At 42.7% G+C, this 15414-nt stretch overlaps 1 pseudogene; it reads left to right on the plus strand.

The window, feature by feature from the left end:
• Positions 1 to 995: 995 nt before the first annotated feature.
• On the plus strand, positions 996 to 2748 carry LOC147510733 (protein FAR-RED IMPAIRED RESPONSE 1-like; annotated as a pseudogene).
• Positions 2749 to 15414: the final 12666 nt, after the last annotated feature.

Raw genomic sequence — 15414 nt, forward strand, 5'->3', positions numbered from 1 at the left:
AAACAGTGCCTCAAATTGCCTGCCTTTGCTCAAGCTACACGTGTACTGATCGCTGGCTAGACTGTAGAATCTAGATTGAGTTTAGAGTCTATGGCTGGATTGGCTGCATACCATTACTTGTATAAAACTACTTATACGGCCGTTATACGTACACAACCAATCTTCTTTTCAGATAACAGTACGTGTACAGTATTTAGATTGTAGACCATCAATTGATTCAATTCACAGAATCATAGGAAATATAGAGGCATTTATTAGGATGCCAGAACCCAGGTAGCATTTTAGCACATGGAAATCATTAGGGAAGAAGAAAAGTAATTTAATTTAAACTCTAAAGAGAATGAATTTGTAGACATCTTTTACTAATTTAAAAATCCTGCCCTGAGTTACAATCCTGCAATAATATTATAATATTTGTTTTTTTTAGATTTGTGATTTTTGGTCATAATTTTTAAGATTGTTTTGCCTATTTTATTTTCCTATATTTTTTACTAATTTAAAAATTCTAAGCCTGAGCTACAATCTCGCAACAATACTATAATATTTGTTTATTTTGTGATTTGTGACTCTTGGTCACACTTTTTAGGATTGTTTTGCCCATGTTATTTTCCTATATTTACAATATTACCCTTATTGTCTTAATCATTTGATTTGTGGAAAAAAAACATGTGAGTCAGCACATCAGTAATTCTACACTGACACATTATTTTGACACAGTCAACCAACACACTGAGGTGGCTGGTGACGTGTCATGTCCACCTAAGCAAAGTCAAACTCAACAATTTTGGATTTCTTATTTTTTTCTATTTTCTTTGTTTTAATCCAAAAACCCTTCATATCTTCTTCTCTTTTTATTTCTCAAACACAACTCAGACCCCACGCACTCTCTCTAACTATTTGCACCAATCAAAAAATGCATTTTCTCTTTATTTGCAATTGTTTACTTCTTTTTTTTCGGAATGGAGTCAAGAATTTCTAAATTTGACGATATAAGTATGGGACTGTATGAGAAGGGCATCAGTGATAGAGAATTGGAAGAAACAATTGGTGTTGATGTGGGTATGGAGAATGAATTTGTTCAAGACGAAAAAGTGGGAGATCCAGAAATAGGAATGGTGTTTGATACTGCCGAAGGATTATTTGAATATTACACTAAATACGGTTCTGAGAATGGGTTTCCAGTAAAGAAAAGGTCTTCGTCGAAGGGAGATGATAGGGTGGTTAGATGGGTGTTTTTTGCATGTTCTCGATCAGGCAAGATAGAGAGCACTTCAAGAAATGCTTTTAAATTGCATCCAGTTACCAAAACCCAATGCAATGCGAAGCTTAGAGATGCTTTAGATTCTGATAGAAAGTGGAAGGTGACATCTGTAGTACTTGATCATAATCATGGTTTGAGTCCAGGAAAATCATGATATTTCATAAGAAATCGTAAATTGAACCGACATGTTAAAAGGAAACTTGAGATAAATGATCAAGCGTGTATTCGGCCAAACAAAAGCTATTCTTCTTTGGCGGTGGAAGCGGGTGGACTTGATAAACTGTCATATTTAGGTAAAGATTAAGGCTTGGCAATGGGGATGCTGCAGCTGTTCAGAACTACTTCACAAAAATACAAGCAGATAATTCTAATTTCTACTTCCTAATGGATTTAGATGACGATGGTAGAATAAGGAATTTATTTTGGGCAGATGCAAGGAGCATAGCAGCATATGAGGAGTTCGGTGATGTGATCACGTTCGACACAACTTACTAAGTATGACATGCCGTTTGCCCCTTTTGTGGGTGTGAATCATCACGGTCAGTCAATCTTGTTGGGTTGTGCTTTAATATCTCGTGAAGACACCAAGACTTTTTCTTGGGTTTTTCAGACCTGGCTTGGTTGTATGGGTGGTCATGCTCCTAATGCAATAATTACAGACTAGGACAAAGCCATGCAAAATGCTATAGAAATTATGTTTCCGAATGCACAACATAGGTGGTGTATATGGCATATCATGAAAAGGTTACCTCAAAAATTACGGGTTCATAAGAGGTACGAGTCAATTAAGTTTGAGATACAACAAGTTGTTTATAATTCCTTAACAACCACTGAATTCGAAGGAAGATGGAATAAGTTTATTGAGAAGTATGATCTTAAGGAAAATAAATGGTTAGATGGTTTGTATAAGGAGAGTCATCGTTGGGTTCCTGCGTTTGTAAAAGATATTTTTTGGGCGGGAATGTCAAGTACTCAAAGAAGTGAGAGCATGAATGCATTTTTTGACAGGTACGTCAATTCGAAGACTACATTGAAGAAATTTGCCGAGCAATATGAGAATGCATTACGGAGCAAGGTAGAGAAAGAAAACCAAGAAGATTTTAATTCCTTCAACTCCTGAGTCCCATGTATTACTCACTATAAAATTGAGAAACAATTTCAGGATGCTTATACAACTGCAAAATTCAAGGAGTTTCAGAAGGAGTTAACCGGGAAGCTCTACTGTGACGTGTCTTCGGTTAAAAAGGAATGTGGCATTGGGGTGTATGAAATTTCTGAAGATGTTATGGTTGGAGAGGTAAATCTACAACTTACTTTTATAGTTTGCTTCAATCTGGATGACAGTGACACCAAGTACAATTGTCGTTTGTTTGAGTTTAGAGGAATTTTATGCACACATTATTGTCGTACTGATTCAGAAAAAGGTTCAAAAATATACCTGAAAAGTACATTCTTCGTCGATGGAGGAAAGATGTAAAGAGGTGTCATACAAAGGTTAAAATCAGTTACTTTGATTGGATGGAAAACCCTGAGAATGAACCTTTTGATAGGATGTGTAATGCCTTTTATGAAACAGCAGACTTGGCAACCGACAATGAAGATAAGACAAATATTGTTATGAAGTGGATTAAGTGCTTGAATAATGAACTAAATAATGGTGAAGTAGCATGTGCAAGTAGTCAGCCTACTACAGGTGGAAGTGGTCAACTTACTGCGTGTGAAACTAGTCGATATGTTCATACTACAACTAAGGAAAATGGCCTTATTCGTAGCCCTCAATTAGTTCGTGGTGCAGTCCACCTTTCAAGCGGAAGACAAGCAAGGTGGAACAAGCTGTTAAAAAGTTGCAAGAAAAAAAAAAGAAAGAGGGGAAACGGAAACAAGTTGTTAAAATGAACCAAGGAAAGAAGAAGATTAGGACGAGCACAATTGAAAATAGAATTAATGACTTAGATTTGAGGAAGGTTAGCAAACAACCTTATTGAAACATAAAAAACAATATTTGATTTTACTTTTTTTGTTTAATTATTTGCTCATTTGTATGAATTTTACGTTAAATGTAGGACCCAATTGGTGGATCAGAAGTTATGGAGCCTGTTGAGACACAAAAAAGCATTGCATTAAAGGTTTCTATTTATCATAGTTTATTTTTTTTTTTTTGAAGTTGTTTCGATGAATTGGATTTATATTCTTGGTACGTAGGATACAATTGGTGGAGCAGAACTTATGGAGTTTGGTGGAAGCATTTAGTAGGCGTGAATGAAGAATGGGAGTTAGTCGAGCAAACTGTTTCTTTTACTCTTAGTTGCTTGTATATTACGGAATGGCAGCATAAAAATACCATATTTTTATGTCCCTACTTATGGTTTCTTCCTCTTGCAGGTTTTGACTCAAATTTTGCGTTTTTGGGTGATCATTTGATTCATATGTTTGAGAGCTATTTTGCAGGTTGAAGACGTGTGACATGGTACTTTTGTCACTGAACCTCTCCTTGAACTGAACCTGTAACCAGTTGCATGGTCAAGTCACTGCGTTGTAGTTAGGAAATTTATCCAGTTTTGCTAGGGATAAGAACGTAGTTACTGAAGCAAAGAAACTTTCTCTCAGTTTGAGCTGGTCTCCATGGGCAAACTCGACTTCAAAAACTTCATCACCTGTAATGTACTGTCCATTTTCAGTTTGTGTTATTAGTCATCTGTTACTGTAATGTTACTAGTCATTTGTTACTGTTAACATATCTATTGTAGGCTTTGCAGTTGAGAGAGTACTACTGACAAAAAGATATCCAGACTCACTGTCTTTTTATTCCTAAAGCAGAAACCACAATCTGGCTCATGGAAGAAGTCCACAGACTGACTTCTTCTCACCATCACTTAGGGAATCTCTCGCTTTTGAACCCCATGCATCACACCTTTGTTATCTTGAATTCAATGTGCAGAGCGTGTTTAGTTCTCGTGTTCTGTAACATCTCTGACATTTTTTTTGCTTGGTGTCTCTAAAATGTTCTTACATCCATGTATTTTGGATTTGAAGTAATATATTCTTCTTCTTTTTTTCTTGTTTTGGTTGTTTTTCTTCATCTTATTTGCTTGTTCAGAACTTTAGTATTTTTAGATGTACTTTTGAAAGGTTGATTTTGCAACTGTTTGTGTCATAAACCATTTAACATGCCAATCTCTTGGATAATATCAACTTTTGACAGTGAAAATAATATGCAATTTTTTTTCCCCGGAGTAATGTTGGTTTTTCATATTTCAGATGCGTTTTTTTACACAAGATACAGCTAATGTATATTGTAGGGGAGTGATATCTTCATAAAGTTATCAGACACGCGTGGAGCATAAGCGAACTCATGACATCGACCTCCAAAACCGACCTGTAAGCAGTTCCCTTATGAACACACATGTGCGCAGCATAAGCCAACTCAGGACATCGACCTCCAAGACCGATCTGTGAGTAGCTCCTTTCATGTAGGTGGTACGAACAAAGATGTCACGGTACGAACGCATGGCCAGAGACAGAACGCCTCGGATAAGATCACCACCCGGGGTAATCATTACCAAAATCTTACTTGTACTTCCCACCACCGGGAAATAAGGGCGACCGCGCCAACTCCCAATCAGCACATGACTAATAATATAACCAGCCCAACACTCATGCACGATCTCCACCTTACACGTGTGCAAGAGACACACGTGTCTCCCGGATTGACCTTTCCTTTAGCCTATAAATACCACCTATTTGAACTACGTGGGGCCTGATTCCTCTCTCCCAGAAAAAGAGAAAAGACCAAAGAAAGAGGATACGTAGGCAGCTCACTCACAAGCGAACTCGGTCCACCCAGAAAATCTCAACCCTTTTTCCCTCTCCTATCGCAAACACTAAGGAAAACCAAAACGCTCCTTTACATTGGCGCCGTCTGTGGTCTCGATTTCTTGAGAAACCACCTAACAAATCCAAACTCCATAAACCAAAAAACCTGTACACCCACGAAGCATGGCAAGCCTCGAAGCTCAAGTCCAGAGTTTAGTCGGTCACCTAGGCACAATGAACGGGCACATTACCCTGCTCCAGCGGCTTGAAAAGTCTCCAAGTTAACAGTTTTTTGTTCTAATTTCTTTTGGATATTAGTTCGATCTAGTGCAGGTCAATCAAGCTCCGATGCATGGGGGCTAACCACAGCCATCTCCAGACTGGGGCTCATTGTTGCCATCTAAACAAGTTCAATTTTGTTATTATGATCCATGCATCTCCAAAATTACTATTGTTAGGTCGTACTAACTCTTTGGTGTTAGCTCGCATTTTGTACAGCTCGCATTTTGTACAGGTTCTTCAAGCTCCAAACTAGGGGCTAGCCACAGCCATCTCTGAATTGGGGCTAGTCAATGAAGCTCCAAAACTGGGGCTAACTATAGTCACGCCAATTCAAGGCTAGCTATTGACGACGATCTCCAAAGCAGGATGCCCACAGACTCACTTGGGTCACAACACCCAGCTGAATATAACGCTCATTTGAGCTCGAACGCTACATAGCGTCACCACTTCTCTCCCATTGACGAGACCCCAGAGGTCATCTCAGCTCCTGTTGGCAAGACCCCAGAGGTTGCCTCCGCTCTTGTTGTCAAGACCCCAGAGGTCGCACCAACTCCTGTTGCCAAGATCTCCATTCCTCCGTCGAGAAACAATCACCCGAGACCAGCTCCGCTGAGGTCGCTTCATCTTCTACAGCAGTTCAGCATGAGGAAACCACTCACAACTCGGTCTCTACAGAACAAAACACTCTCAGGAGTTCAAACGTGCTCAAGCACAAAACGCTCTCTTGAGCTCATAGGCTCCAGAGCCTCTCCGAGTCTCGCTAGTTGAGGACCTATACTCCTAGGATCAACTCGCGAGAACGCTCTCAGGAGCAGAACGCCCTCAGGGGCTACATACGCTCTCAGCGAGCAGAACGCTCTCAGGAGCTTATAGGCTCATAGCCTCTCCGAGTCTCGCTAGTTGAGGACCTACATCTCTAGGATCAACTCAGTGAGAACGCTCTCCGTGAGCAGTATGCTTTCATAAGCTAACACGCTCTCCGTGAGCAGCATACTCTCTTGAGCTTACATGCTTGATAGCCTCTCTGAGTCTCGCCAGTTGAAGACCTATATTTCTAGGATCGACTAAACGAGAACGCTCGAGCGGAGCGACTCTCCGGGCTCTCGCGCTACATAGCCTCTCCAATTCTTGTCGCGTCGAGGACCTATATTTCTAGGATCGACTAAACGAGAACGCTCTCCGTGGCGGAGCGACTCTCCGGAGCTCACAGGCTACATAGCTCTCCAATTCTTGTCACGCGTCGAGGACCTATATTTCTAGGATCGACTAAACGAAGCGCTCTCCGGCGCGCGCTCTCGAAGCTCACGGGCTACATAGCCTCTCCAATTCTTGTCACGCGTCGAGGACCTATATTTCTAGGATCGACTAAATGAGAACGCTCTCATGCGGCGAGACTCTCCGAGCTCACGGGCTACATAGCCTAGCCTCCAATTCTTGTCACGTCGAGGACCTATATTTCTAGGATCGACTAAACGAGAACGCTCTCCGCGAGCAGACAGCTCTCCGGAGCTTCACAGGCTACATAGCCTCTCCAATTCTTGTCACGTCGAGGACTTATATTTCTAGGATAGACTAAACGAGAACGCTCTCCGCGCGCAGACAGCTCTCTGGAGCTCACAGGCTACATAGCCTCTCCAATTCCTGTCACGTCGACGACCTATATTTCTAGCGTTGACTACACGGCAGGATGCATATTTCTAGAATCATAAGCAGAACGCTAGTTACACACAAGTACACGGCAACATGCATACGGAACATCACGAATAACATTATATGACCATTCGTCACAACAACTACATCCACCGATCTGCTGGGATTACCCAGAAAATCCAGATCGGTGCTCATTACAAAAATTAGCCAAGTATCGAACTGCCACTTTCGTGGAAACCAGTTCTCTGCAGGAAAAAGGCGAACTGCTCAGGCAAGCCTGAAAACACAGCTCTATTGTTAACTCTCGTATAAGAGAGGGAAATGTAAACAGAACTTACAATTCATGCCTGACAGAGCCAAATGAAGCTCACATCATCAAATCTCACTTATGACATGCTTATCTTCTGGTGCTGCGCTAGTCGAAGCAGTATGCCGAGCTGACCTCAGCATCACACGCATCTCATGCCCTCGTTCGTCGCTCACAATCGCTTTCTCAAAGACATCATACTTCGTCGAGGGCGGTAGGGCGATCTGAGCCCGGTATCGCCTTCTTCGCTTTACGTGTCACCTTCTGGCACTTCTTAGCATAAGCAGTCACCACAGCTAATTCCCTTTCTAACTCCATCACGTCCGTCACTAACACAGCATTCTCGGCCATCACGTTCTGGTACTTGGTAGTCATCACTTCTAGTTTTCTCTTGTCTGCCCCCCACGCAGCTCGCATACACCCTAGCTCGACGTGAGGGTTGTCATCCATCTCAGTGTTTTGGACAACTTCTTTCAACTTATCATATCCTGCAAGAAACTGCACGAATGAAGTTAACGAATCAGTTTGCTTTGGTCACCGACATAACAGAGCCTAGTGTGTCGTGAACTTACCAAAAGGCGACCATATCCATCGTCGCCCCAAAGAACGTCTCCATGTCCTCATCTTTCACCTCGCCTTATCACCATCCGAAGACGATCCCCTTCAACGGAGCGTTGGTCGCTATGGTATTTGAGTGGAAGCTTCTGATCTGGCGTTTCACCATACGCTTCTTCCCGCCTTCCCGTGTAGTAGAATTCGGCCCCATACACCACGGTCGCGCGGGACGAACTTTCACTAAGCGCCGGGCAACCTTGCCTCTCAGTCGCTACACTCCTGGCAGTGTGATCGATCGATCGCCTACCGGCTTGGCGACCTAAACACAATGCCGCCCATTTGGGCGTCCCAGCCTCTCCTAAGTCGTTTATGACCCCCGCCTCTACGATCTCGGCTTTTCCTTTTTCGCGATCACCATGCACGTGCGGTTCAAACTCCATCCTCTCCATTATCAGAGGCGACGTTTCTCTCATGCTTTTTTCTCCCCTCATGAATGGACGACACCTTGCCATGATAAAACCTAGCACACAAAACTACTGTCACATGAGCTACAGTTTTATTCCAAACTCTTCTCGACGAAATAACACTCTTAGAGGAGAAGGAACGTACCTGAACGAGCAGCAACGATGGTGATGCACAGCAAAGGAGCAAAGCGAGAAGATAGACTTAAGCTTAGGCAAGAAGACGAGCAAATACTTTGTTGGTATTCGATGAGCAGTTTTATGCAATAGGAAACGTCTTTTCCTAAACGCCTCATAATTACCTTGAGACGCCAAACGCCATCTGCCCGCCATCATTATGTTCCTTGAACCGCTCGTCTCCCTCCACGTGTCACGCACGCGAGGGACCATTGCCGTTAGCGGCACTAAACACAACACGATTCGACTTCTTTCACGAACCAGGATCCAGCGATCTGGTGGCCTCGTTATGCGCACCACCTTAACAGCTGCAAGCAATTTAACAACCAGACGCTCATGCAACTTTACCAGTCATGGGCAGGGAAGTGGTCACTGCAATGCACCTGCCATGCTTTGTTATACGCAGACACAACTGTGGTCAAGCAAGTGATTCACACATAATACGGCAACAAACAACAAGCATGGCATACATGCAAACAACGACCTGTCTTAGCAAGTTGGAACCATAGTAAGTTAGCCGGGTTGCTGAGATTACTCAGGAAATCCAACCCGATTAAGCAATATTCATCCTCACATGAGTACCCCAAAACGAGCGGGTACGGATCACTCCACAGTCGCGGGCACATACAAATAAAAGACGAATCGCGGGTTACCCGAGAAACCAAATTTATTGTATCCACGGTATAAGCCGACACGGCATTACATAACAAACTTACAACTTCGCTATCTCGTGCTCGACAATCGGTTCTCGGGCATAAGCGATTCATCAATCTCGGCATCCCCCTCCTACCACCATCACGGATACTCCATCCAAGTCTAAATTCATCAAGACATCGACGCGGCAAGATCGGGTTCGCGGTAACAATCTCCTCCAGATGACCTCAGGCGGCCGGGGCGCCACTAATCACTCCGGCACTGTTTCTACCCGGTGTGAGATATCTGGCATGCATGATCTGTCTTCAAAGCGTTGTAGTCCGCTTCCAGTTCAACGAAGTCTGCATCCAGAACGTCATAGGCTTTGGTAGCGTCCTGAGCAACCTTCTTGCAATGTAAGGTATACTCGTTGCTACCAATTTACCACGATTCGGCCGCTAGGACGTTCTCTTCCGCTCCCTGTAGTTTTTGCCTCAGATCTTCGGCTTCAGTGTCTTTCAACATCTTGGCCAGACTCAGCGCTTGATGAGTTTTCTTCATATCTTCCAGTTCCTCACGTTCCATCTTCGAGGCCTCTTGGACGTTCTTCAGCTCATCAGATAGCTTCACCACCGCTTCTCTATCTGCCTCCGTGAACTGGGCAATCTCCTTCAATTTCTGAAACCCACTTACTAGCTGCAAAAGCACATGCATGGTTAATAGCCACAAAATAACAGCGTGTATACGGAAACAGTTACATCAAACGAAGATAGACATGCGTACCAAACACTGCGCAATTTCCATTCGTCTCAAGTTATCAGCCAGCCCTTTGTCATCCAGCTCCTTGCGATTGCCATCCAGAGCTATCTGTTCTAACAGGCAACCCGATATCTTACTCGATCTGAAGCTACAATCACTTCGCTTCACAGTTCGTTGCGCCCCATGCTTGTCTAGGAACACAAACTGGCCCTCTAGCTCGTCAGCAACCACAACAGCCTTTCCACTCGCCTTACGCGGAGCTTTAAGCTTCGCCACGGATGGATTCACGCCCCATCGGAAGCACTAGAACCCGCCCCAAAAGTGGCCAAGTCCATGACCTGCTCAGGTCGTGCTCCACTACGGCGAGAAACCATAGCCCCAGCCAGGCCATCATCAGAACCGCCCTTATGAACACACATGTGCGCAGCATAAGCCAACTCAGGACATCGACCTCCAAGACCGATCGTGAGTAGCTCCTTTCATGTAGGTGGTACGAACAAAGATGTCACGCGATTTAACGCATGGCCAGAGACAGAACGCCTCGGATAGGATCACCACCAGGGGTAATCATTACCAAAATCTTACTTGTACTTCCCACCACCGGAAATAAGGGCGACCGCCAACTCCCAATCAACACATGACTAATAATATAACGCCCCAACTCATTCACGATCTCCACCTTACATCGTGCAAGAGACACACGTGTCTCTCGGATTGACCTTTCCTTTAGCCTATAAATACCACCTATTTGAACTACGTGGGGCCTGATTCCTCTCTCCCAGAAAAAAGAGAAAAGACCAAAGAAAGAGGATATCGAGGGCAGCTCGCAAGGCGAACTTCGGTCCACCCGAGGAAAATCTCAACCCTTTTTCCCTCTCCTATCGCAAACACTAAGGAAAACCAAAACGCTCCTTTACATATATTACAAATATCACCAATAATCCCTGTCTGAAAAAATGAAATTAGTTATTATCTCTAACTACGATCTCCCTACTGTACGTCTCTGATACAAACTTTGCGAATGTGTGGCAATCAGCACACATTCGAAGGTTCTTGACTACACGAATTTGACCCCTATGATCTATGTTGATGAGCCCAAAGGCAATAGCTAATTTCTCACTATGCCGATTAAGTGCATGTTCCTTCTCATGCTCATTGATGTCAAGCAAAACGTGAGTAGGTTAGGTACATGGCCTGCATCTTTGAGCCTGCAGCACATTTCTTCAAGCATTCGGGCTATGTGGGTCATTTGCGGGTGAGACTCATCACTGGCAATAAACTCATTAATAGTTCCATTCGCCTCTATTGAATTGGATCCAGGAGGTTTATGCCATCCCTTCTCTTTCAATTGCATTCTTACTCTCGCAACATCAGTCCATTTTCCAGCTGATGCATATACATTTGAGAGAAGAATATGAATCCCTGTTCTCTCCGGAGCCAATTCTGTTACCCTCTTGGCTGCATAAGTTGCGAGTTCAACATTTTTGTGTATTCAGCAAACAGATAACAGAGCACCCCAAACTACATCATTAGGTTCCGTGGGCATGCACTTGATAAACTTATGTGCCTCCTCCAACATCCCGCCATCAACATTTCACGAAAAACAATCGATGCTTCTTTTGCTAGGCCCTCTCGCACATAATTCTCGTTCGTCCTTGCAATAAAAATTAAATGTCCCAAAAGACAGACCACCACTTAAAGAGAAACCCTCCAGGAGCATCAATCGCTGCATACCAACACAAGGTTTTCATTATCAAAAACTTGCCCTAATATGCTCAAACATCACTTTAATAGCAACTTCCATAAGTACACAATTCATGGAATACTTTCCCTTCTGTCATAAAAGCCTTTGCCGAATTATGAAGATTTCTTTTCAACAAGTAATCATAAATATACACATCAAGCTTACAATTTCAAAACAACAATTCAACATAACAAGTAATTAAGTTTTTTTTTGCTAAAGGTAATTGTATTAATAAAATAAAAGTTACAAAGTACAAAAAATCGGATAGGATTGATAGTAACCACTATCTCACAACTATTAAGCTAAGTTTACAAATCTATAGTATGTGGCATTCATATCCTCAATTCTATGCAAGAATGGCGGCCTGCCATCCCACCACGTCTTCTCTCCCTTAGCCAGGTTAGCTGCTTATTTGGAACAAATGTTCGTGCCAAAATTAACCTCCCGCCAGGTGTTAGTCACTATTATCCAGTCCGCTAGCCCTTTCACTTTGTCCCAAGCTGCCCGAACACGCCAATGGACCTGATCCTTCTGAAATGATTTTACTACCGCAGTAGAGTCGAATTCCACCCAAATTAGTTTCCATCCCAGTTCCACCACTTTTGCGATGCCCTCGACTATTGCAAAATGTCACACCCCGAATTTCGACAGAATTCGGAAAAACATTATTTGTTCCCGACTCTTCGATCTCCGAGGTGTGACGCACTCTCAACTTCCAAAAACCCATAAACAGTTTTAAATATGCGGATAATTAAAACCAATAAAAATTTTAACTTAAATAACAGTCATCTTCATTACAAAAATTTACAAATAAGATTAGGTTACAAATCTCTTTTCAATAACTCCTTATTTAAAATTACAAATGAAAGTACAAATACATTGTCTAGACTGAAAATCTATATCACCTTAAGGGAAAACAAAATACATCCTGAAATTTAATAAAATTTAATAAAACAAATGGCACGAAGTCCAACACAACAGTATAATGAATAGTATTAATAGGCCGAAACCTTAGTCGGTATACTCCGATACACGGAAAACCATAAATCCGGTGAAATAGCAAAATAGCTACTCACCTGCATGAACAGCTCCTACGAATTTCTCCGAGTCCGAGCCGTCGCGCTCCACCCTCCAGAAATCCAGCTTTCATCTCCGCCTCCATTTTCATTATTTTATTCTTTTTATGAACCCTATTTTCTAGAAAAATGTGTTTATATACTTGGGTCCGAAACCCAAGCCCAACACCGACTCGGGCCCAAAAACCAGGCCCATGTATCCCGAGTCCGGTCCAACGAATTTTGAAAATAAATAATTTAATTAATTAATAAATATAAAAATACGTATTTAAAAATACGGGCGTTACACAAAACTCTCAGCTATAAAGTTTGTTGCAATACCCAGACCTCCGATATATGCGCCAATAACATTACCATTGCTATCTCTAAGAAGCGTGCTCCAACCTGAGATTCAGGGATTACCTCTAGAGCAACCGTCATCATTCACTTTTATCATGTTTGTTGGCAGAGCCACCCAATAACATTCAAAAGTGCGTGGAGCCTTCCTTAACTTGGCCGATAGCTGCCAAGACTTCAAGACTGCCAAGTCTCTAGTAGTGTTGTTCATGGGCTTCTTCGATCGATCATAAGCTCTCTTAACTGCTCCATGAACTTGGTACATAACGGAACTGATGCTCGACTTCTTGCTGCCATAAATGACTCCATTTCTATTCCTCCAAATCGCGACCAAGCAAGAAATAGAAACTGCTTTCCACAAATCCTATAATAGAGGGCTGTCATTTCTGCACTTTATGAACATCTCTTCCCGATTAGCAATCCTCCTATGATGATGCATCTTGTGCGCTAAGAGTTCCCAGCATCTCTGCACAAAGCTACACTCAAATAGAATGTGATCTCGTGTTTCCTCTGCCACCGTACATATACAACAGCGGGACGCCATCTTGAAGTTCTTCCCCCTTAATTTCTTGTCGATATGCATGACACCGTGGAGAATTTTCCATCCTGTCCCAAGAGTCCTTGGCAGCAGCACCTCTGCTGACCAGAGAAACTTTGCCCACGGCAGCACATTCGCCCTTTTTCTAATCGCGTCATAAGCCGATCCCACTGTGAACAAGCCATCAATGGATTGACACCACACTCTGTTGTCCTCTCTCTACTGGTCTGGGGTCTCCAATTTGCTGATATCTATCCCTAGATTACAGAAAATCTGTTTCATAGTTTCAGAGAAAGTCCACTGATTCCCCTGAATGCAAGCGCTGAGTGAAGCTTTGAGTTTCTGTAGGAGCCTTTTGTCCTAGATAGAGTTACCAATGATAACGTCACCTATCCAGTTATCCCTCCATAAACTGATATTCTCTCCCTTACCAATGATCCACCCTTGATGAGTATCCATCTCTCTTAGATCCCATTGTATCCCGATCCACACTGTAGAACTCTTTTGGCTAGCCCAGCCCCCTGCTTTGTTTCTGTATTTTCCGTTCATAAACTCTGACCAATCCGAGTTCCTATTCAGTAAATTCCAAGCTAGTTTCATGAGCATGGCTAGGTTGATGTCTTTGAGCTTCCGTAGTCCGAGACCTCCCTCTTCCTCTGGCAGACACACTTTTTGCCATTTCACTGTGATGAATTTCCTCTCTGCTGGTTTTCCACTCCAAATGAAGTTTCTGATTATACCCTCTCATTCTTTGATCACCGACGCTGGCCATTTGTAAATTGCCATATTATGCACAGATATACTGTTTAGAACTTGCTTAGCAAGAACCACTCGACCCTTGAAGGATAGCATCTTTCCCGCCCAGCTAGCTGCTCTTTTTCTAATCCTATCAACCAGAGGAGCAAGAGTTACTTTTGTAACCCTACCCACCGTTAAGGGAACCCCCAGATAGTTTTCCAGTAAAAAGCCCTCTTTTATGCCCACGATTTCCTCAATGACCTGCTTTCTTCTGTGTGACATTTGGCTAAAAAAAAATCTTGCATTTTTCTTTACTTATTAGCTGGCCCGCAGCCAACTGATAGGAATCCGAAAGTTTCATGAGGTTAATGAGATGCCGCCTGTTTGCATTACAGAAAATGAAGATATCGTCTGCAAACATAAGGTGTGTAGGACTAGAATAGTTACTTTGACTCACCATTCTTTGTATTCTCTTGTTCGCACACAACCATTCCAATCCTTTTCTCAGACAATCCTCTGCAAAGGCAAATAGAATCGGAAAGAGAGGATCTCCTTGCCTGAGACCCCTCTCCGCTGTGAAGCATCCAATAGGGCCACCATTAAAGAGAATGGAGATGGAGTTGTTTATACCTGCTCCCTGTATCCATCCTATCAGTTTCCCATCAAAGCCCATTTTATGCATAACTGCCCAAAGGAAGTTCCAGTCTAGAGTATCAAAGGCCTGTGATATATCCAGTTTAATTGCAATATTCCCTCCTCTTCGCTTAATTTTTAGCTCATTAATGAGCTCAGAGGCCAACCCCACTGCTTGAGCGGAGTTTCGGTTGGCAATGAACCCATATTGCTCCTTTGTGACAATCCTCTGGGCGAGGATATTTAGCCGTGAAGCCAAGATTTTCATAATGACTTTGAAGCTAAAGTTTGCCAGACATATTGGTCTATATCTACTCAGTTTCTTTGTGCCATTTTCTTTTGGAATCAAAACCAAGAAATTAGCATTAAAGCTACTGGGGATGCGGCTTCTAATGAAAAATATTGTACAGCTCTGACCATGTCTGAACCCACTATGTCCCAATAAGTCTGA

Source organism: Coptis chinensis, chromosome 3 (assembly GCF_015680905.1).
Source record: "Coptis chinensis isolate HL-2020 chromosome 3, ASM1568090v1, whole genome shotgun sequence".
In the NCBI taxonomy this organism is placed as follows: Eukaryota; Viridiplantae; Streptophyta; class Magnoliopsida; order Ranunculales; family Ranunculaceae; genus Coptis; species Coptis chinensis.